The sequence below is a fragment of the Grampus griseus genome (assembly GCF_964374135.1).
Source record: "Grampus griseus genome assembly, chromosome: 6".
Classification (NCBI taxonomy): Eukaryota; Metazoa; Chordata; class Mammalia; order Artiodactyla; family Delphinidae; genus Grampus; species Grampus griseus.
Genome location: NC_139000.1, coordinates 8,929,560 through 8,956,593, shown reverse-complemented (window position 1 = coordinate 8,956,593; position 27,034 = coordinate 8,929,560).

Genomic DNA, 27,034 nt, shown 5'->3' with positions numbered 1-27,034 from the left:
TATTTCTCCTGGTCCGGGAAGATGTTTAAAAAAAAAAAAAGAAAAGAAAAATGCATCAAATATTTGGAAAAAGTGAGAAAAAGCCATCAGGATTTGATGTTTGAGTTATGGCATCTTGAAACTAAATGTGATCAGGTTTGCAAGCCAAGGTATAAAGTCAGATGTCAAAAACTTTTAACGAAAATCTAACATAAAGACTTTTTTCTGTGTGTTTTACTTGCTTTTTATCTGTTTCCTTTTTTTTCCGTGTTCTGTTGATCTTTCTTGACTCTGAAAATATTTTTTCCTGATTGCTTAGTTCAGATAATGTCTTTAACATCTTTCTGTTAGCTTAAGAAAGAGAGGGAGTGGGAAAGAAAAAGAAAGACCTTTCTAAGTCTCTTTATATGCAAAGGCAATGGCCCTTTTGGAAATAATTTTTTGAAAAAGACCTCAACAATTTGAAAAATGAAATACCATTGATCCCAAGAATCATATTCCAAGAGCTGGCCGGAGAACATTTGCTGGTATTTTGTCTTTTTCCTTCCTTCCATTTTATGTCTTAAAAAAATCCACCTGTGTCCTAGCAAGTTTTAAATCAAGGAGATGAGCTTCCAGAAGCATCAGAGGGAAAAGTTTGCCTTACACCGTCGGCTGTTTTCCATAATCTTCCAGAGAAACAGGAGATCACAGAAGCAGCTTGCCTGGCACTGCCGTATCCTCCACAAACGACAAACTCAAAAACGCTTCATTTCCCTGATAAATAACTCCCATAGTGAGGGAGCCCTCCAAGCCTCCTCCAAAAATATAGACCGAAAGAAAAATATAGCAAGAAACTGCACTTTCTGTTCTTTGCAACAGTAAAGGAGCGATTACGGCCCCTGGCATCTCCGAATTGTGAGAGCAGTGCATCCAGCCCAGGTTCCTGCTGCCAGAGAAACGCCTGGAAGGTTCTTCCCGGGAGGGCACAGCAGTCCCAACTGGGGAAGGGGCCCTGGGTAGAGTTGTCAGATTTAGCAAATAAAAATACAGGAGGCACCATTCAATAGGAATTTCAGGTAAACGAGAAATAATTTTTTTTTAGTGTAAGTCTGTCCCAAATATTGCATTGGACACACTCATACTAGAACATTATTCCTTGTTATCTGAAATTCCAGTTGGATGGAGTGCCCTATATTTGATCGAACAACCCTAGCCCTGGGTTCCACAAGGGGTCAAGGAAGCTGAGCAGGGACATCCTAGTTTTCCACCCAGAAACAGAATCAAATCATCAAGAAAACAGTGCTTCCGCTGGGGCTGGAACAATGCTTGGCCACCATCGTCTGGCCGTGACTCCACAGACCTGTTCCATTCTCTCTCTCTGTACCCCGGTTTTCCTATCATGAGTTGGCAATTGGGGTGAGGTCTGCAGCTCTGCACCAGCCCTGAGCGTGGCTTTCCGGAGTCTCTCCCGCTCCTCCCTTCCCAAGCCCCCAAGTCAGTGGCCCTGGCCCTGGCCCTGATGCGAGGGAGGAAGTACCAGGCTGGGTCACCCTGTGAGCAGACAGAGCCTGTGCTTAGAGCACCAGCTGAACACAGACACCTAGATATTTGAGTTGGATTTTTAAAGCACCAAAGTGTTCACTGTGGGTAGAACTGGGACTTTGCAGGCCTTCCTCACCCTTACTTTACAGTTTAGTACTTTACAGTTTATTTTGTTGAGCCAAGGGATTGGGGGCTTCATGTTGGAGGGCTTTGGCCGCTAAAGGTCTCGCCTCCTGGGACCAGCTGTCCCCAGCCTGTGGGGGCCCAGGCCTCCGAGACGTGGGTCTCCCCGGAACCCTGACTGTTTAGCCTCAGAGGCTCCTGTCCAAGGCTTGAGGCCCCAGACCGCTGGCCCTGCTACTGGAGGAGTAGGGCTTCTGGCCCACGAGGCAGAGCTGGGTGGGAGAGGGTGGTGGATTCATTCAAATCATGTTGTAGAGGAGGGGGGGGTGAGTGTATCAGGGCTAACTTTCTGAGTTCTCTCTCTCTGGCCCCCAGGCCCTAGTTCGGAGCTGCCATCCTGTTTCTTACAGCTCCTCAAAGCCCGACCACTCCCTCAGCCAGTTCTTTCTGCTATCCCCCCTAATTCTCCCCTGCTGTAGAAGCTTTTCTGGTTCTGCCAGGCCTCCAGGGAGACAGAGAACAGCTGGTCAGCATCTGGTGCTCTCCATTAGCCGGGGCCCCGGCCCCCTGGGCCTTCCGCTCCCCAGGCGCAGTGACCCTGCTTCCTCTAAACTTTTGGCTGGGTCCCGTGCTCCGGGCCTTTCATCATGTCCATCGCCGCCTCTGAAGCTGCTCCAGGCTCCCTGGACCTCCTATGGCTTCTGCTGGCCCGGGCCAGGCAGACTAGTGGGAGTCGGGGCAGGGGGTGAATGACCCTCTCTCCTCCCAGCACAGAGAAGTGGGGGGGTCAGCCGTGTCCGGGGGACGGAGGCAGAGGTCAGGGCCCTGCCAGGTTGGTTTCCCCACTGTTAGGTGAGCCTCAGCTTGTGGTCTGCAAGCTGGGCAGCCTGTGCCCTCCCCTGAAGGTCTGATGGGAGGATGCCTGCAGGTGATACGGGTAGGGTCCTCTGCTTCTGTTCCCAAACTCTCTTTCTCCACTGGGTGACTTTGGGTCAGTAACCTCACTTCTTAAACCTGAGTTTCCTGGCACACAAAGGGGTAGCTAAGATTCCAGAGGTAAGCCCCTCTCCTCCGGGTGCTCAGCCCTGACCCACAGCAAGACCTCAGGACCTGTATTATCACGGGTGCTGCGCCCAGTGACGGGATGTTATCGTTATCTTCCCAGACAAGGAATGTGCACATCCCAAGGCTCAGCTGTCCAGGCCCTGCTCTACCTCCCTCCCGGCCCTGGATCCGGAGACTGTGAGATTCTGCACAGCCCCCTGGCTGGGAAGGAGGGGCCTGTGAACGCAGCTGAATTAAGTGTTCCTCCTCAGGGCTTTCAGAAAGATCTGGATTATCTCCTCTTTCCAGAAGCCTCTGTGGCCCCAGTGTGTTGTCTCTGCTGAATCCGGCAGCCGCTTTCCCTAGCGTGGGTGGCTTCCCTGGGTGGGGGCATGCGTGCACCAAGCCATATGGACAGACCTCAGGTCATGTCCCTACCGCCACCATGGAAGTGCCCCAGAAATGCCAGTTATTAAGTGTCCAGAAGCAACATACACCCTTTGATTTAGGGATGAGCTCAGCATCCCGACCTCTGGTCCTCAGAGGCACCTCATCCTGGAAGAGCCTGCAGATCCATGTCGGGCCCCCATCTCTCTCCCCTGGGCCTCCGTGAACCCCCAGGAGCCTAGGGCTGACTCTCCAGCTCACATCGAGGTTAAGAAACAGCCACTGGCCGCATCCCCACTCCCTCAGCCACAAGGCATCATATCTGTCCATAACCCAGCACATAGCTCGCGATTAATTTGGCGATCATGACATGGAAAGAGCCCCGGAGACTAGAGAGGTATTTATTAAATGCAAACTTCTAATTAATTCATGGAATGCAGATGAAAACTACTCCTTAAGTAAGCTTTTTCTTTTCTAGTGACTGAGCTGCCCCCTATTTTTCTAGCAATTATTTTTAACATCCCAAAAACCGCCCTGAAGATATGCAAAACACATTTCCTATGAATCGCACTTAAGAGAGGCAAGCTCTCTTTTCTCTCTGCCTCAGTTACTAAGAAAATGGGAAGTCAAATTCATTGATAATCACATTTCCACAGTAGATCCTAATGTGGGTGACTCCCTCACAGCAAACAAGGAAAGGAAACCCAGAAATCAACCAGCGAACACGCCTTCAACGTCTTTGTGTGTTTGCCAGGCCTGCCAAGGTGTGTGGGTTCCAGGGAGGAATCCTCCTGATATCAAGCGGCAGCAGCGAGGCCCCGGGCCCCCCCCCACCAGGGCTCTGTGAGTGGCTCGGATGGAATCTAGGGGCCCTGAGAACTTACCTGCAGGCGTCCGAGGGGCAGGTCGGTCTCGGGAGCTGCCGCTACCAGGGCGGACCAGGGGAAGGTGGAGGAGCTGCGTGTGGAGGCCCTCTGTGGACAGGTGCACAGGCCCATCTCACTCCCAGGCTACCTGCGGTTTAGTGGACATTTATTAGAAGCCCACGCAACCTCGTGAAGCACCTGCAGCCAATAAAACCCCTCACATGTGTGAGGCCTTGAGGAAATTAACGGCTCCTCCCTGGGGATGCATATTTTGTGAAGATGTTTATTACAGATGAAGTGCTCCCCGGGCGGAACATTAACAAGTTGTAGAGTGATAAAAGGATTTTTATCCTTTTTCAGTGACAGAAGTAGGAAGAAGGCTTTAACAGAATCTATAAAAGACCCACTTCCTAATGAATTTTCTTAACTCTTTATTAATAGGGTCAGCTGGGTGGAGTCAGGGTCCTTGGACTGCTGGGCAAGGGGGGTGGGGCAGAATGGGGGCTGCAGGGCCTGGATGTTGGACAGAGATGCACAAGAAGGATGTAGGTGGGAATTCCAGGCACAGAAGGCCATCGGAGAGCCCGGGCACATGGGGAATGCTTCTGCCCCAGGAAACTCATTTGGAGGCCCCTCCAGGTGATGCGGTGAGTCAGGCCAGAAAGCAGGTTCCAAGCCCCTCTTTTTAACCCCCTGTTCCCCACTCCAGCCTGCAGGCCATTACTGAGATGAAAGCCCAGAGAATGCCTTTGGACCACGACTGAGGAACCTAATTGAATTATATGAACGCAGTTAAACGTCTGCTTCAGAGAGGCAGGGCTCACTTTCAAGACTGGATGCTTCAGGAGTTAATAGGCTATTTGAACAATATAGGCCGAGAGCCGAACACAGGTGGGCTGTGTTAATAACTTTATTTAGACCCACTTTTTTTTTCCCCTTTGAGGCGCACAAGCCTTCCATTAATGCATTCATTAGAGTTTATGGCGGGGCTCTGGTTTTCTCCTAATGACACTGTCCAGACCCGGCTCCCCAGCTAATTGAGGCCAGCTGCCTGGCTGCCCCGCCCCGGCCTCGGGACCCAGTGTCACCACGATTAGCTGCTGGGGCTGGAGCTGGACCTGGGCCTGAGCAGGGGTGGGGATGATAGCGGTTGAGGAGGGGAACCCTACTGCTCGCCCCCTCACTGTAGCTGCAGGGGAGAAAGGGGTCAAGGGAGCCTGTGTTTCTGGAGGCCACCCCAGCCCCGCCCAGATGGGTGGGCTTCCATCTCCATGTCTCTTCATCGGGGCCGATGTTGCCTCCACTCCTGCCCCCTCCTGGCCCTTCTCCCCACGGCAGTCACACCGATGTTCCAAGAGGCCGACCTGATGCCACCAGGCCCTGCTGAGCAGCTTGTTGCGGCTCCCCAGGGCCCTCAGAGAAAAGTCCAGACTCTGTCTTGGCATTCGACATCCTTCTAGTCGCCTTCAGTCTCATCTCTCATCCCTCCTCTGCTTGTATGGACCAGCAGCCAGGAATGCCTCCTCCTATTCCTCATGGACCCCCATTCTCTCAATTCTGCCAGACCTAGTTCAAATGCAACCTCTTCCAGGAAGTTTTCCTTTTCTGCCTGGATCAGAATCCTATGAATGTGTATATGTCTTGTCACTGACCAACTCCCCCTACTAGAACGTGAATACCTCGAGGAGAGGATATATGTTCATTATTATTACTGAAATAACTATAACACACTAGTGGTTCCCACGTGTCGACCATTTGCTGTATGTCAGGTACTTTACAAGCATTAACTCATGAACTCTCCACAGCACCCCAGGAGATATGTTTTATTGTCCCCATTTTACAGATGAGGAAACTGAGGCTCGAGGACAGGAAGTGACTTGCTCAAGAATACCCAAATCTCCCATTCACCAGCTGGGTGACCTCACTTCACCTCCCCGACCACAGCAACGACGTCATGGGATTGTAGCAGCCGTGTGCTGGAACTGATTCAGACCGGCTCACAAGAGCTGCTTGTTAAATTTTCAGGAATTAATATTGTAAGGTGGTCATTAGAAACAGCCATTGTTAAAAATTAAATTAGGTAAACTTACAATTAAATAAGCAATATTAAAATTAAAGGTAATAAATACTCCAAACCTGTCAATTCCTATAAAATTACTTCATTTTACTCTCATCGATGCCCTGGAGGTTGTCTGAGTCTATTGTATCTGTGGTGGAAATTCCACATGATGCTGCGCCACTGCCCATCTCTTCAAATTCCACCTCCCATAACATCGCGTCAGTCGCTTGAAATCAACCATGGTTGAAGTATTTACATCATGGAAATTGGCGAACTCTACAAATCAGGGTTTGTACAGTTTTTCTCCAGAGAGCTGGTTGGGAGACCTGTACCAGCAAACCACTGGATTATAGAGAAGAGTCAATAAAGAAATCACTCTGAGCACAGTGCCTGGTACATACTAAGTGCTCAATTAAAGTTCGCTTAGACGAAGATTGAATGGGGATGATGGCAACAATGATGTCATGCTCCCCGTGTTCCAAGCCCAAAACCTCTATTCAGCCCAGGCCTCTCTCCTGAGCTCTAGACCCACCTGGCCCCAGCTTCCCAGGCACCTCCACTAGGTTGCCCAAGAGCGCCTTGGACTTGACACCCCCAGAACAGAATCTCCCCTCTGGGACTCCCCAGCTCAGTGAGGGGCAAGGCATCATCAATCTCGCCTTCTCCCTGCCTCCCTCCCCCTGAACCAACCCTTCACCCCTACTCCTTACCTGCACTGGGGTAACTTGCCAGTCTCATTGCTTCCACACCACGCCCCTCCCAACGGGCAGCGTGACCATCCCCAAGCATAAATCCAACCATTCATTACCCTTGCCTGGCTCCTGATTCACTCAGAAGAAGGTCCAAGCTCCTTGCCATCACCCAAGGCTTGCCCCCCTCCCCAGCCTGCCGCTGCTCTCTACTGGGTCCCAGCCGCACCTCCCACTTCACCCCTCAGGTATGTTCTGCTACCAGCAATGCCAAACTGCTTGTATTGATTGGCACATTCTTCTAGATGGTGTTCTGAGTACTGGGGCCACAAGAGCGAACAAGACAAGCTCCCTGTTCTCCCGAAACTCCCATTCTAACAGGCGAAAAAAAAGTTAAAAATCCTAAGTATATAGCATATCATATATTATGATATACACATACATATAGCATAAAATGTGTGTATGTATACATATATGTGTATGTGTGTGTATAATATCAGGTGGCTTTACTAGCTTGGAAGAAAATAAAGCAGTGTCAGGACAGAGAATAACTGAGAGGGCTGTTGTTTTATACAGGGGTCGAGGACAGCGTCACCAGTTGGTGACATTTGGGCAGAGACCCAGGAAGAGTGAAGGTGTGAGTCTCTAGGCAGAGGGAACAGGCAGTGCAGAGGTCCTGAGCTGGTACTGTTTGGGCTCTCCAAGGAGCAGCAGTGGTTGGAACAGAGTGATCAGGTAAATTCAGAGAAACACAGGGGCCAGATCACATCAGGCCTTGCTCACACAAAGGACTTTGGAAAAAGTCTTAAAAAGCCATTCGTGGTTTTTCAGCAGAAGAGTGACATGACATGCTAGGAGGCTACTACAGTCATCCTGAGAAGAGATAACAGAGTTGTGCTTGTTCTTCCTTCTGGATCTTGGCTCGCTATATCCCCTTAGCATGGAATGACCTGTCCCCACTTCTCATCATGTAAGAGTAATTCCAGGGCCACCTCCTCCAGGAAGCCTCTTGGATCTCTCTTCCTGGGTTGGGTCGGATGGCCCTTCCCCATGCTCCCATAATGCCACTCATATCCCCCCAACTGCAATTACCTCACTGTGTATAATGTGTGTTTACTCACCTGTTTCCCCAATAGCCAAATAGCACCTTGAATACAGGGGCTGGGATTCTTTCCCCCCAGGGCCAGCACAAAGGAGATGCTCAGTGAACATGTATTGATGTGAACTAAAAGATACAACAATATTAACACGGTGAATGCCATTCAACAGGAGTTCAAGGAATACCTATGAAAGGGAAGCTTCTACAGGGTGCCAGAGATTCTGCACTGAACAAAACAAGCCTGTTCCTATCCTCTTGAATCTCCTACTCTAGGGTCTGGGGAACTTCCAGAAGTTAGATGTGGCCAGAATATGAGAGGGAGGGAGAGTGGTGAGAGTTGGTGCAGAGTTCAATCATACTCTACCTTGAATGTCAGGTTAAAGGATTTGTGCTTTATCCTGTGATCAATGAAAAATTATTGAAAGCATATGGTACAGGCAGATTTCAGTTTTAGAAAGATGACACTAAAGTGGCACCAGGCCCAGATGGTTTTATGAGACTCTCACAAAAAATATATAATTCACATGCAATTCATACTTTCCCAAGAATGGGAAAAGATGAAAAGCTTTTCTTATAATAGGAAAAGATGTAAAGTTTCACTTATAATGCTCTGAAGCGGTCAAAAATCGAATGCCATAACCCAGCTAAGACAGTGCCATAAGCCCCATAGACCAATCTCATCTGAACTATTGATGGGAAAATGGGAAATCAAACACTATCAAAGGGAATCTGGTAGAACATTAAAAGTCTAACACACTGTAATTAAATAGCATCTATTCCAGGAATGAAGGTCCAAGAATACATGGTCAACACCAGGAAAGACTACTAAGTAGCCCAGTACCTATGCACATTTAAATATTATGCAGACTTTGTACTTCGGAGTGAAACGCCAGCAGCAGACAGATGAGCCAGCCCAGGTTGCTGACAAGGGTGCCTGTGATGGCGGCTAAGCTACAACGTTGTCCAGGCGTCCTCCTCCTTTTGTCTTAGTGACACAGATACACACTTAGACACCCTTCTCTTCATGGTCCCCTCCAGGTATTGAAAGTGGCGCTCGGCAGACTAAGCCACATCTGAGGTTACTGGTGATTCCCAGACCACAGACTGTAGCCCATCCACTCCAAAAAATCATGACATGCCAGGGAGCTAAGAGGAAGTGTAAGTATTGGAAAAGACAGCATCACCATTTTTTTCCCACCATTTTCAAATGAAGATGCTGTTTGCCTATAAAATCCAAGACACTCAAATAAAAAATTATTAGAACTAAAAAGAGAGCTTGGTAAAATAGCTAGTAGTTAGATAATTAGAAAGAAAAGACTTTTCTATATTTCATTAGCATGCAGTTAGAATATATAATGGAAAAAAATCCCATTTATAAAAACCATGAAAAAGTACCAAACGCCTAGAAATAAGCATAACCAAAAATGTATAGGACCTATACAAATAAAAATTTTAAACTTCATTGAGAGACACAGAAGAACTTTTAAATAACAGAGAGACAAGACATTTTATGGGATAGGAAGATAGAGTGCTATAAAAATCTATAAAATGCCTATCTTCTCCGAAGTAATCTACAAATTTAACACAAATACAAACAAAAGTCAATGGAATTTTATTTTTCAAATTAAATGATTCTAAAGTTCATCTGGATATACAAACATATTAGAATCACCAAGAAATTTCTGAAAAGAAAGATTAATGAGGAGGGTTTGCTTGTAAGATTACGAAGCATATTATAAAACTACAGTAATTAAATCAGGGAGAGACTGGCAGAGGAAGAGACAAGCATGTCAGTGAGATAGATCCAAAGACAATAAGAATTAATTACAGCAAAAGACAATTCAAATCAATAAGGAAATAATGGGATTTTTAAGAAATGACATGGAGACCTAATGTCTAATGAACCATTGAGAAAAAAATAAAGTTAGAGCTTTACCTTAAGTGAAAATAAATTCCAGATAGATTTAGAAAGGAATTCATTTTTTAATTACCAGAAGAAAATATCGGTGAGTATTTTTATAATGTTGAGTGTGGTAAAGATCTTTCTAATCTGACTCCAAAGACAAAAAAAATTTTCTTTGCTCTATTTAAGTACATAAAATTGCAAAATATTTGGTATAGCAAAGTATTCCGAATGAGCAAAATATAAACGACACACTGTAAATTGGAGGGAAGAGGGATATTTGCTAGATATGAAGAAAGAAGTGAACATATTTACATATAACGTACATATACATACAAGTATCTCTCACGAATCTAAAAATATGTCAGAGACAATTCACAAAAGAAGAAATGAAAATGGTCCATGTGTGTAAGAAAAGGTACTCAATGTCACCAATACTCAAAAACAGGCAAATTAATACAACGTCAAGATAGCATGTTTGGCTTATCAGATTGGTCAAGATTCAAAAGAATGATCATACCCAGTGCTGGTGAGGCTGCAGAGAGAGTCGATCGGTCAGCCTTCTGAAAGAGGCAGCATATATTGACAGCCTTTAAAATATACATAACGTTTTATCCAGCATTTCTGCTTCTAGGACTTCGTCAGGAAGATAGTGAGATAACTTCCATACACGAGCATTCAAGGAGGCACCGTAAGTTATGTGAAAACTAGATACAGCTAAGAGTCTAGGAGACAGATAAATTGTTGCACATCGATCGTAAGCAGCATTAAAAAGAATGAGGGAGATCTTTGTGTGTAGATGTGGAACCATCTCCAAGACTATGGGTAAATAAGTAAGTAAGCAAATGTCAAACAGTATTTTTAGCATGTTTACAGTTATGGGAAAAAAACATATATTTATTTCTATGTGCATAAAAATTCTGAAAAAATGCCCCCCAAAAACTGTTAACAGTGGATGGTAAGGGGGATAGAGCTATTTGTACTTTTAAATTTTTTATCTTGTGATTTTTTTATTTAAAAAAAATAAAACAAAGTTATACTAAATATGTGTGTGCATTTTCACGTGGGAGAGCTGTCAAAAATTAGCAAGTTTTGACAGCAGAGCTGTCAAAAACTAGCACAAATAACATGGTACCATCTTTTAAAAAAAAAAGAAATACGTGTGTGCGTGCACGTGCGTGTGTACGTGTGTGTTTTGTTCGTATCTGTCTTGGTCATTGTTTCATCTCATTGCTTGGCACAAAATTGGGGCTTAATAAACATTTGTTGGATAAATCAAAATACACGTTCCTGGAAGATATATGTTAATACCTTACATGGTGCTAGTCCCTCGGTGATGAGATTATGAAAGATTTTTATTTTCTTCTATTTGTCATTTTTCCTTAAAGTTTCTTTAATAAATATTGTGTTTATTACTTTCATTACCTTTTTGATTAAAAATAAATAAAAGCCAATCATTTCTCTACAAAACGGGTGACTGACGGCTGGTCAATGGGCCAAGTGGTTGAGGTCTGGTGACATCATGGAAGACAGATGGGAGGGGCCAGACATCCTGGCACAGTCTGCCTTGGGCGCACACCTACTGAAGACCCCTCCCCAGCATCCCTTCCCCACCATCCTGATTTCCATCCCAAATAAGCATCAGTTTCACCTGGAAGCTTATTAAAAACAGTCATCCCACAGTCCCAGCCCAGACCAGCCCGCTCACCAGAGGTGCCCAAGGTCACTCGGGTCCGGAGCCTCCAGAGCCCAGCTGGCACCAGGGCATGGGGCAGCCCACAGATCACGGCTCGACGACACTGCCCTGCTGGCACCCCTGCGTTCAAGGGCTCTCATGATCTGGCCTCAGTTTACAGCTCCAAAGTCATATGGCGCTCTGCTTGCCTTGAATTGCATCCCCCCAGGCCCCAAGAGGATTTGGGATCTCACAGGAGGGGGGCGATATTGATTCTGTCCCAGTTGAAGTGAGCCCTGTCCAAGGCCTGGCCTCTGGATGTCGTATCCCACCTCTGCCATCAGCTGCCTGGCTACTTAGCTGTGCAGCCTCAGGCAAACCCCCACCCTCTCTAGCCTCAGTCTCTCCCTCTGTTAAATGGGCACAAAGCCCGTGTCTATGTCACTGGCTGTTGTGCGGATTAAAGCAGAGTATGCACGCATAGCTCAGCCCGGTGCTGGCCCTGAGGGAGCGCTCCCCTCCCCCGCCCCGCGCCGCCCTTCCTTTCCTCCTCCATCACTTTGAAAGAATAATAACTAATAATTGAGAAGAAGGAAAGGTTTGAAGTCTCTGAAGCCCACTGGGGATCCTCTTTGCTGGCTCCTGCCCTGGAGAAGGCCTTGCCCAGGGAGGCCATGGGATGGAAGGGAAGCGATGGTCTGTAGTGGAGCAGCCCTGGGCCCTGGGCCCTGGGGATGAGGAAGGAATGAGGCTCAGAACGTGGTGGGGAGTCAGAGACACGAACAGACGAGGGGGCCGTCCGGAGTCAAGCTGGGGCCTGCTCTGACCCCCCAGGAGCTTCAGCTCCCCGTCTCTGTCCCTGAGAGGGGGATCCTGCTGCCTGTCCTCTGTGCTTTGCCCGTGTCCACCACGCATCAATGAGGAGACCTCACCAGGCCCTCTGGTCCTCCCTCAGGCCCCTCCGCCCCAGCCCCTCTCATCACCCCAGCCCAACAAGCTCCCCTTCCCAAGGCAATGGGGGCCTTGCAATGGGAAGTCCCCTTGCATCTCAGGGCCCACATGGAAGTGGCCCCACTCTGGGGCCCACCTGGCCTGCAGTGAACCCCTTCATCAGAGGCCCCTTCTCTCTCTGCATGCACCCTTGGCCTATAACCTCTCAGGTCTCTCCACTTTTTGTCCATCTTTTTCTTTTCGGTACGCGGGCCTCTCACTGTTGTGGCCTCTCCCGTTGCGGAGCACAGGCTCCGGACGCGCAGGCTCAGCGGCCATGGCTCACAGGCCCAGCTGCTCCGCGGCATGTGGGATCCTCCCGGACTGGGGCACGAACCCGCGTCCCCTGCATCGGCAGGCGGACTCTCAACCACTGCGCCACCAGGGAGGCCCAGGTCTCTCCACTTTTTAAGACAAAAGTCCTTTGACTCCCTTCCCCATCAGTCACACCCTCTCACTGCTCCCCCCGCTGCACAGGCAAGCTTTCCAGTAGGGTCCTGGGCACCCCAGCTGCACTACCCCCATAACAAAGCCCTGCCCTCCCAGCCTCCTGATTCCAGGCACGTCTCCACCCATGTCAGCTTCCCCATCCAGCCTTCCTTGGAGACCCTGCCTCCTCTGGGCTTCCCTCCCGCTCTGCACGCTTGTCCCCCCACCCCCCAACTTCCTGACCTTCGCGGCGAGCATCCCTTTTGTTCCTTGCTGAATCCTGGGCACCTAGAACGGTGCCTGGCACAGCTGAATGAGGGAGTTGAGTGAACAAGTGAGAGAAGCCAGAGCCCAGCTCGGGGGAAGGGGCTCCAAGGGTCTAGAAGGCAGGGCCAGGCAGGAAAGTCCACCGTGGTCGGCAGAGTGGGTGTCACTGTGCTGCAGGGACCCCCATGAGGCCGCAGAAGTTGGTGGTTGAGGATAAGGATCACAGGGCCAAACAGTGCTGATTCCAATCCCAACTCTGCTCTCTAGGCCTCTGTTTTCTCATCTGTAAAGTGGGGCTAATACCCTCCCTGGGAAGCTATTGGTGGGGATTAAGCAAGCACGTGACACCAGCTTGCTTCGGTCCTGCCTGCTGTAGGGGCCTGGGCTTATCTCCATCTCACCACAAGCCTGGAAGTAGTCAGACTATTGTCCCCATTTTTCAGATGAGGACACCAAGGCCAGAGAGGTTTGCTGGCTTGCCCAGGTCCATCGGTCTCAAGGGCTATGGGGATGGGATTTGAAGCCAAGCAGTGTGACCCCAGAGCCAGTATTCCAAGCACAGCACAGCAGGCAAGCACGCTGAAGGTGCTCCAGCAGTGAGGGTGCCCACCCAGCATGTAGCTTACCCTCTGGGGTTGCCCGGAGATGGAGGTCCCAAGAGGCAGTAAAGAAGCCCATGACAGTGAAGACTTTGGGCTAAAAGTAAGGACGCATCAGGCTAGATGAGAAAGGACAGGGAACCTCACACTTCAGGCTGGGAGTTGGAATGTGAGCCGGGGAGCCAGAGCCACAGGGAGCCAGAGCAGGTTCTTGAGTGAGGGGAGCCCTCCAGCAGCACTGGGCAGGGTGGGGGGAAGGCACCGTGTCCGTGGAGCAGAAGTTTACACTCTAAGAGCACAAGGATCAGGCCTGGTTCCTTCACCACTAGGCCCCCTGTGCCCTGCTTAGTGTCTGGCACATAGTAGGCTCGCTATGATGTTGAATAGTAGGAAACCATTGATGGATGGACGGATGGATGAATGAGCTTGCGGTGTTAAGATAGATTCCACCGTTCAACCCAGCAAGTTCTATTCTGGGAACTGTTCTGCAGACAAACAACCCAACGATATATGTACAAGGTTCTTCCATGCAGCTTTGTCAATAATAACAAAACACAGGCTGTAATCAAAACGGCCGTCATAGGGCTGGTTCAATAAACCCAGGCATCTGCGCAGCGGGATACTAGGCAGCTGGAAAAACGAGAGGACCCTTCATAGCAGCATGGAAAGACCTTCAGGAGGTAGTAAGTGAAAAGAGCAACGTGGAGATCTTGGTGCGCAGTGTCCTTCACAGCAGCATGGAAAGACCTTCAGGAGGTAGTAAGTGAAAAGAGCAACGTGGAGATCTTGGTGCGCAGTGTCCTTCATAGCAGCATGGAAAGACCTTCAGCAGGTAGTAAGTGAAAAGAGCAACGTGGAGATCTTGGTGCGCAGTGTTTTTGCTTTGTTTTGTTTGCACCTTATACTCATATCTAAACATACATATGCATAAAGAAACTCGGGAAGAATACCTGAGAAGCTAACAGCGGTGGTTCCCTGCGGGAACTTCACTGTTCTGTCTGTATATAACTTTGAACCATGTGAATTGTTACCTATTTTAAATAATTAAATTTAAAATATTTTGTAATGGGTTCCAGGGTGAGGCAGGGTCTGGGAGAAGAAGATTCAGCTGAGCCCTGAGTCTAGCCTGGGGGAGCCGAAGCCGGGGCTGTGCAGTGCTGGATACATGGTGGGTGCCCCTCGGGCCCCTACTGGGGGGTGGCAGGGATCACACCCCTTTCCCAGGCAGAGTGATGGGTACCCCTTCTGTGCGGGTGAGGAAGCAGAGAAGATGAACCGTTTGCCTGCCTGGTTTCTAGACTGGTAAGAAGTAACACTGGTATAGGAGCCCCTGTTCCAAACTCAGGGCTGCTTGTCTGCTTCACACATGCATTCATTCATCCATTCATATATCAGATATTCTCTGAGCCCCTGTCCTCTGGCAGGCTCTGGACCGGGTGCCAGGGATTCATATGTAATCAGAGGAGGACAGGGAGGGACACTGTGGGCTGGGACTCGAAGGACAAGTCAGAATCCACGAACAGGAGGCAGGGCAGAGGGACCAGCACAGGCAAAGGCTGGGAGGTGGGAGGGGAGGTGCTGCTGAGGATGCAGCACCCGGCCTCATCCTTCCCCTCCAGATTCAGCCTCCAAGCAGAGCTGGAGACCTGCCCATTCCACAAGCACTGATACTTGGCTGCCCCAGCCTCTCTGGCTGGGTGATGGGCAGGGTGATAGCAGCGGTGTCGGGCCAGCCGAGGGGCTCACGGCGTCTTCCCTGCAAAGTTCCTTATCTGCAGGATGCGCTGTTGCCTGGAAACCTGCTTCAGGCCCTGCTCCAGCCGTTGCTGGGAGGATTATCAGAAAGATTCGAGTCTTTTTAATTAAATCCGAGCTGAATGCAATTCTGCGCCCGCCTGCTCGGAGAAGCCCATTTGGTATCCTGTCGACGACTCCGATAGCTTTGTCTCACAGGCCCTGCTATCAGGCTACCTATCTGGTCACAAAGCGGGCGCCCTTGTCCCCAGCCTGACAGCTGCGGGCACCTGGGGTGTAAACCTGCTGGGTGCCGCTGGCCTGAGGGCCTCCGGGGAGACCGCCCTGAGCCGGACCAGAAAACCGGGCCTGGGCAACCCCTCCCCTCAGCTTTAAAAGCCGTCCTCGTGGGCCAGAGCACCCAAGCCCACGCCTTTTCCCCGGTGCCAGGTGTAGTACCTGACTGTGGATTCCTCAGTCTGCAGCCCTAAAAGGAAGGCTCTGTTATCATTCCCACTTTACAGATGAGAAAACAGAGCCCCAGGGGAGAGTCACTCACCCAGGTCCACACAACTAGGAAGTGGCAGAACAAGAATTTGAACCTGGACCCGTCTGACTCCCCAGTCTCCACTCTTAATTGCTGCATCTGGGACCCTGAATGTCCAGCTTGGGCCTCCCCAGCCATCTCAGCCTCCCTGTCGCCAAGGCCTCCTGGGCTCCGTGCAGAAGCTCCCACCACTAGTGGTCACAACATCGACAGTGTTGACAGCCAGCCTTTGCTGAGCAGTCACTGTGTGCCCAGCGGCCTTCCTCATTGTCTCATCCAGGCCTCGCCCAGCCTCAGGGGGCAGCTTCAGCTTCTTGATGCAGAAACAGACGATCTGGGTGGAGTGGGTCACTTGCCCGATAACACAAACCCAGGGAGAGTCCTGCCCGGTCTTCCGCATTTCAAGCTGGCATTCTCGGTCTTGCTCCTCCACAAAGGAGGCACGCGCGTGCCTGGCACAGCCTGGGAGCTAGAGGCAAGTCAGGGTCGGGGCTCGGGGCTCAGAGTTGGTTCACACTGTGGCCAGAGGACAAAATTAACACGATAAATAACATGGGCATGCGGGGACGGGGGTGTTGCTTTTAGAAAACCCGGGAGCTCTGGGCACCCTCGCCTGTGTGCTGAGTTTATAGAGCTAAATTTTAATTTCAGGCCCTACACCCTGGCTGCAGCCGCCCTGCAGAGGAGGATGTGTGTTCTATTTAATTAAATCTGTCTGTTATCACAGGGTATTGTGATGAAAGGAGGCCCATTAATGGTGCATCGGCTGCTGGGAAACCTCTTGCTGCACTGGATGTGTGGCCCTGAGAAATCCCTCATGGGGCCAGATTCCCTGACCCCGCTCCTGTCCACGCTGTACCACCAGGGAGATGCTCTGGACAGGCCCCCTCACGCTCAGCTCTACTACATTCCAGACGGGCACCTGCCATCCAGAGCTCTTACCAAGCACAGGAGCCCCTCACACCAGAAACTGGAAGGAGTTGGGCTCTGGGGTCAGAGAAACCTGGGCTGAATCCCGGCTGGGCCACTGGTTTGCTGTGTGACCCTAGGAGGGTAACTTCACCTCATTGGTCATGGTGGGGATGGGCAGCTCACATAAGCTGGCCCATCCTGGAAGGTAAGCTATGGGCTTTAAGAGCACAATCCTACTGACCACACACAGCACCGCAACAAGTAGAGGCTATTGTTGTTCCCCTTACACAGACAGGAAAACTGAGGCTCAGAAACAGCTTACTGTGGGTCATTATGACTGAGCTAGGATTTGGATGGATCCCTGCCCCAGTTTTCCCACCTAGAAAGTGAAGATAATGATCTTCAAGCAGGAATGGGGGCTTTAGATAGGACAGTGAAGGGCATGGAATGAGTCTCAGTAAATGATGTGGTTTTTTGTGTTTGTTTGTTTTTTTGTGTGTGGTACGCGGGCCTCTCACTGTTGTGGCCTCTCCCGTTGCGGAGCACAGGCTCCGGACACGCAGGCTCAGCGGCCACGGCTCACGGGCCCAGCCACTCCACAGCACGTGGGATCTTCCCGGACCGGGGCACGAACCCGTGTTCCCTGCATCGGCAGGCGGACTCTCAACAACTGCGCCACCCGGGAAGCCCCTGATGTTTGTTTTTACCTGAACTTTGTATTTTAAGTACAGGGGTGACTATTAGCCTGATTATCCAGATGAGGAAACTGAGGCTTTGGCCCCCATCACCCATTGTATACCCCCCCAACATCACCCCACACGTGGACATTCCAGCGGCCTCCTTATCAGGGTTCCTGCTCTGATTTCATGCCTTTCAATCCTGTCCCCTCTGGGTACCCAGAGTAGTCTCTCATTCTATCATTAAAATAATGTATATTTGATTTTTGATAAAATCAGGATAAACATGTACAAAAGAAGAGTATAAAAAGAAAACTGAAATCACCTGTAATCCAGTACTGTTATCTCTTTAGGGTAATTTCTTTCTGTCATTTTCCTGTTTGCTCATTCATTCACTGAGTATTTAGTGAGCTCTTACTCTGTGCCAAGCCTTGTGCATGGTGCTGGGGAAACAGACCAACCTGGTCCCTGCCTTTGGTGAGCTCAACATAATGGGAGGAGATCGATATTAAACAGGCAACACATCTGTGATATTGAACCTCGGGTGCAAAATGGGCTGCACCACATATTTGAAGGATTATACTCCATGAACAAGTGGGATTTATTCCTGGAATGCAAGGATAGTTCAACATATGAGAACTGATCAATGTAATATATCACATTAACAGAATGAAGGGGAAAAAACCACATGATCAAAAATGAAACAAAACAAAACAAAAAACACAGTCCTCTCAGTTGATGCAGGAAAAGCATTTGACAAAATTCAATATTCCTTTATGATTTAAAAAAAAAACACCCAAGAAACTAGGAATAGAAGGTAACTACTTCAACATAATAAAAGCCATATACGAAAAACCCACAGCAAACATCATACTCAGTGGTGAAAGATTGAAAGCTTTCCCTCTAAGATCAGGAAGAAGGCAAGGAAGCTTGCTTTTGCCACTTCTGTTCAACATATTACTGGAAGTGCTAACCAGAGCAATTAGGGAAGAAAAAGAAATAGAAGGCATCCCACTGAAAATAAAGAAGAAAAATTGTATCTGCTCACAGACAATATAATCTTATATGTAGAAAACCCTAAAATTCCACAAAAATCATTCATAGAACTAATAAACAAATTCAGCAAAGTAGCAGGATACAAAGTAAACACACAAAAATCAGTTGCATTTTTGTACACTAACAATGAACAACCTGAAAAGAAAATTAAGAAAACAGTTTCATGTACAACAGCATCAAAAAGAATAAAATACTGGGAATTCCCTGGTGGTCCAGTGGTTAGGACTCGGTGCTTTCACTTTGGTGACCCAGGTTCAGTCCCTGGTAGGGAAACTAAGATCCCACAAGCTGCGTGGTGCAGCCAAAAAATAAAAAGAATAAAATACTTAGGCATTAACCTAACCAAGGAGGTGAAAGACTTGCACAATAAAAACTGCAATGCATTTCTGAAAAGAAATTAAAGAAGACAAATAAATGGAAAGACATCCCATGTTCATGGATTGGAAGAATTAATATTTCTAAGATATTAATACTACCTAAGACAATCTATATGCTTAACGCAATCCCTACCAAAATCTCAATGATTTTTTTTTCAAAAGTTAAAAAAAACCTCATCCTAAAATTCACATGGAACCTCAAGGGACCCCAAATAACCAAAACAATTCTGACAAAGAAGACCAAAGTTGGATTCACACTTCCTGATTTCAAAACTTACTACAAAGTTACGTGCATGAAAACAGTGTGGTACTGGCATAAATGCAGACAAGTTCAATAGAATATAAAGTCCAGAAATAAATCCTCACATGTATGGTCAAATGATTTTTGACAAGAATGTCAAGAGTAGTCAGTGGAGAAGAGACAGTCCTTTCAACAAATGGTTCTGGAAAAATTGGATACCTACATGCAAAAGAATGAAGTTAGACACTTACCTAACACCATATATAAAAATTAACTCAAAATAGATCCATGACCTAAACATAAAATCAAAAACTATAAAACTCTTAGAAGAAAACGTAGGACAAAAGCTTCACAACATTGGATTTGGCAATGATTTTTTGGCTATGACATCAAACGCACAGACAACAAAAGAAAAAGAATAGACAAATTGAAATCCATCAAAATTAAATTTTTTTGTGCATCAAAAGACACCATCGGGCTTCCCTGGTGACGCAGTGGTTGAGAGTCCGCCTGCCGATGCAGGGGACGCGGGTTCGTGCCCCAGTCCAGGAGGATCCCACATGCCGCGGAGCGGCTGGGCCCGTGAGCCATGGCCACTGAGCCTGCGCGTCTGGAGCCTGTGCTCCGCAACGGGAGAGGCCACAACAGTGAGAGGCCCACGTACCACAAAAAAAAAAAAAAAAAAAAAAAGACACCATCAAGAGAGTAAAAAGGCAACCCACAGCATGGGAGGAAATATTTGTAAATCAAATATCTGATAAAGGATTAATATCCAGGATATATAGAGAACTCCTAAAAGTCAACAACAACAACAAACAAAGAAGCCAATTCAAAAATGGGCAAAAGACTTAAATAGAAATTTCTCCAGAGAAAATATACAAATGGCCAATAAGCACATGAAAAGATGCTCAACGTCATTGATCATTAGGGAAATGCAAATCAAAACTACGAGATACCTCTTCATACCATTAAGACAGCTATTATGAAAATAAATAAATAACAAGTGTTGGCGAGGATGTGGAGAAATTGGGACCCTTATATACTGTGGTGGGAATGTAAAATGGTAGAGCCACTGTGGAAAATACTATGGCAGTTCCTCAAAAAATTAAAAATAGAATTGCTGTATGATCCAGCAATTCCACTTCTGGGTAAATACTCAAAAGAATTGAAAGCGGGGGTGGGGGGGAAGGGGGGATGTTATGGACAATGGGGAGGGGAGATGAAGGCTTAACCCTCAAAGTTATCTTATACAACTTTTCAATTTTGTTCCACATGCCTTTCCAACCTAATTTTTTTAAACAGATAACATTCAAGAAATAAGTCATAAATAATATGCTTTGCAAATATTATGGTTTTAAAATTTCTCTTTGGGATACAACTTTGTTATCTATTTACCAGGGTTCAAATCCTAACCCCATCACTTCCTGGCTGCGTGACCTTAGCAAGTGGCCTCACCTCGAGCCTCGGGCTCCTCATCCACGCTATTCTGAGGTCTTCTCACGTCTATTCTCACGTCTTCTCGCGAGACGTGAGAACAACATGTATTAAGTGCCCAGCACATAGTGGTGCTCAGCTCTTCCTACCTGAGTCCTACCGGGGCCCTCATGCTCAGCTCAGCCTGGGCTCCCTTACTCCCTGCCCCACCAGGACCACCTCTAGCTGTGGCTTCAGCCAGGGTCTTTTCTGGGAGTGGCCCTGACCAGCTCTGGCCCCAGGCTTGGCCAGGAAGTCCCCTCCCCGTGGGAAAGGGGACTGGAGATGGCGGCCTCCAAGGGAAGCGGTCCCCCTCTGGGACTCAAGTCCCACAGCCCCCATCCATCTCCTGCCAGCTGGCCAGCGCATCTGAAACCCATGTGTGTGCTCTCCTGGCCAGGAGTTTGGGTTCCTTGTTTTATGGCTTCCTAATCCACACTTGGCAGAAAGGAAGTAGTGGGTCCACCCAGCAGCGCAGAGAGTGGCCAGAGGATCCAGACAGGAAAGATTCATGGACCATCAAACAGGACTTGTGCCTCTGAGGCCCCAGCCCTTCACATGGAGATAAATCACTGCCAGGGAAGGAAGATAAAAGGTGCAGGGATGTGGAGTCCCGCCTTATGAGAAGAAACATGCTAAGGAGGACTTTTCCCTGGACTCCTGCAGAGCTGGGCTGGTGACATCCCAGGGGCTCCTGAGAATGTCCCTCATAGGCCTTACCCAGACCCCTGGCTCCCTGGGCATGCAACTTGCGCAGTGACACAGAACCTCATACTTAGAAGGGCCCCACGCTTGGCTTGATGCTCTGCTCTCACTATCGTGAAATTCTTACTTTTTGAGCAGAAGGCTCTACATTTTCATTTTGCACCAGGCCCTGAAAATTATACAGCAGGTCCTTCCTGGCCAGGAGTGGCTTTGGGCATCTGGTGCCCCAAACCCTCTCTGTTGGGTGCTTATCCAGCACAACTTGCACACCTCCAGTGATGGGGAACCCATTTCCTCCTGGTGGGGTGGCCCACTGAGTCTGCTGAGGGGCAGCTGAAGCTCAGAGGTCTTATATGACAGTGGTTGAGGAAAGGCTCCTAGTCTCCTGGTCCTGGACACCCCTGGCTGTGACCTGGGGCATATTATTGCACCTCAGTTTCTTTGTCTAAGAATGAGGTTAAAAATAGGGCTATAATGAGAATTCAACGAGATCTTGCACAGATGGCGCTGGGCACGAACTGCTTTTGTAGTTAATCAGTGATAGCTGTTATTATATGTTATTGGAAAAAGCTTCCTTCTGTCCAGTTGGGATCTAGAAGGCACATACCACACACACACACGCACGCACGCACGCACGCACGCGCGCACACACACACACACACACACACACACACAGAGGCTCTGCTCTAAGGTCAAACCTGTGCGCTTCACCTGGGCTCCACCCATCAGGTAACTTGTTCTCTGCTGCCATCTGCTGGCTTGAATAGGGCACTGCATCACAGGTGGCGGTGCGGAACTCCAAGCTTCGTTTGTTTTTCTAATAATTAGAAGATTACTGAATCATTCGATAGCTGTTTACTGAAGGCCTGCTTTGTGCCAGGCACTGGGATTTTGCAGTGAACATAAAAGACGAAGACCCTGCCCTCTTGGAACTGACATTCTTGTGGGAGAAATGGATAACAACAAGAAAAACAATAAGTTGACTTCCACTAGTGAGAAGTACAACAAAAAGGGGGGGAAAATGCAGAGGGCGGGTAATGGAGCTGGTGGACTCTCCTGGAGACAGGAGAACAAAAGTCCATTCGGAGGCAGGGTCAGAAGGGCCACGGGCTGAAAAGCTGTCAGGCATAGAGACGGGATGGGCTCTGCTGCTTGTCTGGTCCAGTCAGCCTGGCTTCCCAGCCCTGCTTCCCCACTTCCTGTGTAGCTTTGGGCAACTTCTGCCCCTGACCCAGGCCTCAGTTTCCCCATCTGGAAAATGGGGAAAATCACAGCTACTCCTCAAAACTGTGCTGTTGTGAGGACTCAATGGGCTCCTGGAGGGGAAAACATTTTGTGAATTGTATTATTTTGAATCATTATAATCTTATTGTTAGCTAATGTTTGCTAGGCACTTTCCAGAGCTCTTTTATAAATCACTGCATTGAGTCCTTAGAAAAATCCTGCTCAGTAGGTACTGTGATTACTCCCTATTTACAGCTGAGGAAATTGAGGCTCAGGAGATAAATTAGCTTGCCCAAAGGCACAGAGTTCGGTGGCAGCAGAGGGGGCTTGAATGAGTGAGAGTTTGTGGACCAGCGCCTGTCAGCAGGAGAGCTGAGAGTCTAACTCTTTTCCAGAATCACATCTCCCTCCCACTCTGAGTCAACTCTATCCATCCTTCCAATCCTCACCTCCCTGAGGAAAGATAGTGAGAGTAGAGGAAAGGGCTTCCCTCGTGGCTGTGGCTATGGCTGGCAGACCCTGGGGTCATTCACCCTAAGCAGGTCCCGTCTCTACCCCATCTGACCCTAGATACGCTGCCAGTTTTCTCAGCCTCAGTTTTCTCACCTTTAAAGTCAGGAGAATAAGCAGGGTCACTGGGAGACTTGTGAAATAGAAAGAAAGGGCTGTGTAAACTGTGAAGTGCAATGCACACAGGGCCACTGCCGTCGCTGCTTTTCTCCAAGCACCATGCTTAGCACTTTTCATGCGTTTTCCCTTTTCATCCACATACAACCCTGTAAGTGACCAACTGGTTCTGGTTTGCCTGGAACTTTCCAGGCTTGATCACTTAAAGTCCCACATCCCAGGAAATCACTCAGTTCTGAGCAAACCTGCAAGGTAGGTAACATTTTCTCCATTTTCCAGGGGAGGAAACTGAGGCTCAGAGTGGCTATGCAGTAGCCCCGGGTCCCACAACCAGGAAGGGGCCTGGGTCTCTGGGCTCCACAGCTGTCATCTGGCTGAGGCACCTGGCTGGTCCCTGTGGACAGTGGGAGCCATGGAATGTCCAGGGCAGTGGCAGGCTCATGCCTGGGAGCTCACAGCCCACCCAGACAGCCCTGTGCCATGCAGCAGTTGAGATGTCAGCCAGCGATACACTTCAGAGAAGCACAATCTGAATGAACAGCAAAACACCCGTTACCCTCCCTTCCACGTTTAGATTTCGCCTTTGAAGCCACAAATGCCTCAAATAAGTTAAACATGGACTCCAGGCCCAAGAGACTCGGGCCCCAATTGCTTCCAAATGGGACTGTAGACTCGCCTCCCAGAAGTGTGGTCGTGCACAGGTAGTTTCAGATGCCTGGGGGGTCCCTGGCAGAGCAGGAAGGGGCCGCATTCGTTCCCGGAAGGCCAGGTCTTGGATTGGGAAGGCTCAGGGTCAGGGTCAACAGGTCTGGGGCAAACCCCAGCTGAGTTCTATTGTCAGACGCCATTCACTAAGTGATCACTGAGTAAGCCCATAGAAGTCACTGAATTCTCAATGTGTTATTGTCCCCATTTTATAGACGGACAAGCAAAGGCTGAGAGGGAGCATGTCTTGCCCCAGGTCACCAGGGGCAGAGCCAGGTCAGACCCAGTATCTGACAGCCCCCAAGTTCCCACTGTTGGCCTGCATTTCCCACCTCCTGCATACTCAGGGGTGACCTGGGGGTCCCTGCCCTTTGCCTCCTGGTTGGTTCATCTGGAAGCTGGGAGTAAGAGTCCACACCTCCAAGTGTGTTGAGAGGACTCAGAGAGATTGGGTTTGCAGAGCACTCGGGAAAGACCGGGATCGTGACAGCGAAATGATTGATAATTGTGATTATCATTGATCACCAGTGAAGGGGCTCTTCACGTTCAAGTACACAATTCACTCCTGTATTTTTGCTGCCTGTGGGCCCATGACACCTGCAAGGGGCCTAATCCTTATGTCCAACAGTTCTGACATGGGCACCTCACCCTCCTCAGCCGCTTACAGGTGCAGAAATGCAGCCCAGAGCTAAGGATCTTCAGCTGCTAGGTCGTGGGGCTGGGATTTGAAACCAGGCAGGCTGGGTCTACACTCTAAGTTTGATTCCACAGGATGGAGACTCCCAGAGGTAGCTGGGACCCCTGCGACAGGGACAGAGCCAGGGAAGCCTGGCTTTGGTTGGGAGAAGGAAGCTGGAGGGCTCTGCTGGGGCCCCCGGGGCACTCTGGGCACTCAGATGGGCCCACTGTTAGATGCCCTTGGCTCCTATCTGTTTCCTCTGTAAAGTAGAAGCTGAACTCCCAAAGGAAATGAAATCAGGGCGCAGGGACGGGGGTTGGGTGGGCTGGGGTGGGGGAGGGAGCCACGTTAGATTGAGTTGTCAGGGCAGCTGGCTGAAGAGGTGACATCAGGGCTGAGTCCTGAAGGATGGAACAGAGCTAGACTTGTGGAGAACCGGAGACAGCACACCTGCTCACCAAGCCTCATCTGTAAAGGATGCAGGGTGGAGTTGTCTCCCCCCTTGAGGAGGTCAGAGACTGAAGTGAAGCAGAAGCCCAGGCCGCTCTGACTCATGCGACCCAGGCAAAGCTCAGAGGAGCAAGGGGCTCCAGGAGCTGGAGGGGTTGACTGGGGAGCCTCAGGGGCCCGAGGGCTGGATCACGGCCGGCCTGGGGACTGTAGCTGCATCCCCAGCAGAAGGAAGGAGGACCAGCGAATGAGCTTGGGGTATGGAGCTCAGGGCACACAGGAAGCAGTGGGCAGGGTGCTAACCCACAGCGCTGAAATCTGCCCCTGGAGGGGCAGGGATGGGCTGACAGGACAGGACAGGACAGAGGCTGAGGCCCTCGGGCTGGGAGGGGGAGGGGCCACAGATGGGAAGCAGGTGAGGGGTGGATGGGAGGCAGGAGACAGATGAGGCCTGGACAGGGAGGAAACGGAGAACAAGATGGAGATAAGATTTCAAAGACGCGTCAGACAGTGGCAGCGGCTGGACCGGGAAGGGCAGGGGTGGGGTGCTTGGGGAGGGCTGAGGGACCTGAGGCGGGGAGGGGAGGGGAGGGCTAGGGACAGCTCTGGGCCAGCCTCCCCCAGAGCCCTGTCCACACCGCCGTGTCTCCACCACAGTCCACTGTGTCCCTGACTCTGTCTAGGTGAGACTCACTCCCACCATTCAGGGGTGAGCCTAGTGCCAACTGTCGCCTCCATCCCTGGCCACTGTGTGATCCCTGCTGTCCCTGTCTGTGTCCCCACAGCTCTGGCCATGCCCTTGCCTGGTGACAGCACCCACACTCCAAGGGGCCAATGTCCCTCTGTGGTGGGAGGGGAAATCCAGACCCCAAGCACACAGGGCTGCCCACAGTGTGGGACTCCCCTGAGCTCCTGCAGCCCCAGGTTTCAGAAGCAGATGGGACCCCAAGGGAGGGGCTGGTAGGGCACGGGAGAAGCCTCTGCAAAGCTGAGTCCCTGGAAGCATCTACAACCTGGACGAACTGAACGTACTGCCACCCGACCCAGCCTCCTGTTTACACGGCATCCTAGGTGGCCCGCAGGTGGCTCCAGGGACACAGAGGCATGCAGATCCTGCAGTAGCCCCCGAACTGCAGACATCAGCCCAAAGCGCCCCCCCCCCACTCCTGCAACCTTTCTGCACTACAGGTGTTGGCACCAGGCAGCCGGGTCGACACCCAGCTCCACTTGGCACTTGCTGGGAGCCATCGGCAAGCTGTTCAGCTCTCAGGGGCCCAGGTGTGGATGGGTCGATGGTGGGACCTGCATCCCAGGGTCAATGTTAGGGGCCAGTGAGGGCCTGGCACACAGTAGGACCTCGCTGAATTGGCATATGATCCCCTGCCATCTCCATGGCTGTACTGGGAATGATGGCGTATGAAGGACCCAACTAGAAGGTAAGACTTAGGGGCATCCCCGGGACACCCGCCCAGGGGCATGAGGCAGTGTTGGAACCCAGGGTGGAAGGGAGAGCTGAGGAGGTGTCCCGATGGAGTGGATTGGGAGGCGGTGAGAGAGAAGAGTCAGGTTTCTGGCCGGAGTCAGAGGCAGGAAGGAATTCCCCGTGTAGAGATGGGGAAGGTCGTGGAAGGACCCGGCTGGGTGGGGAGGAGGTTGACCTTTAACTTCATGCACTGAGGGCAGCATGTGGGTGCAGCGGAGGATGGGGCTGTGCGGTGAGTGACACTTTACAGTGGTTGCAGAAATGCCACTGAGTGCGGGCAGCTTGGGCAGCTCGGGCGGTGCATCAGGGCAGAGGGGCTGTCACCCCCTCCCCCCGCCCCAGCACAGGCACAGGGAGAGCAGCTCCTGGCACTGCAGGGCTTGGGATCTGACCACCCAGAGGGGCAGGAGTGAGTGGTGCAAAGCAGAGGCTGGGCCAGGTGGGCAGAGCCAGCAGGTAGGCATGGGGATAGGGAAGAACCAAGGAGGTGGGTTCTCAGTGCTCCTTTGAG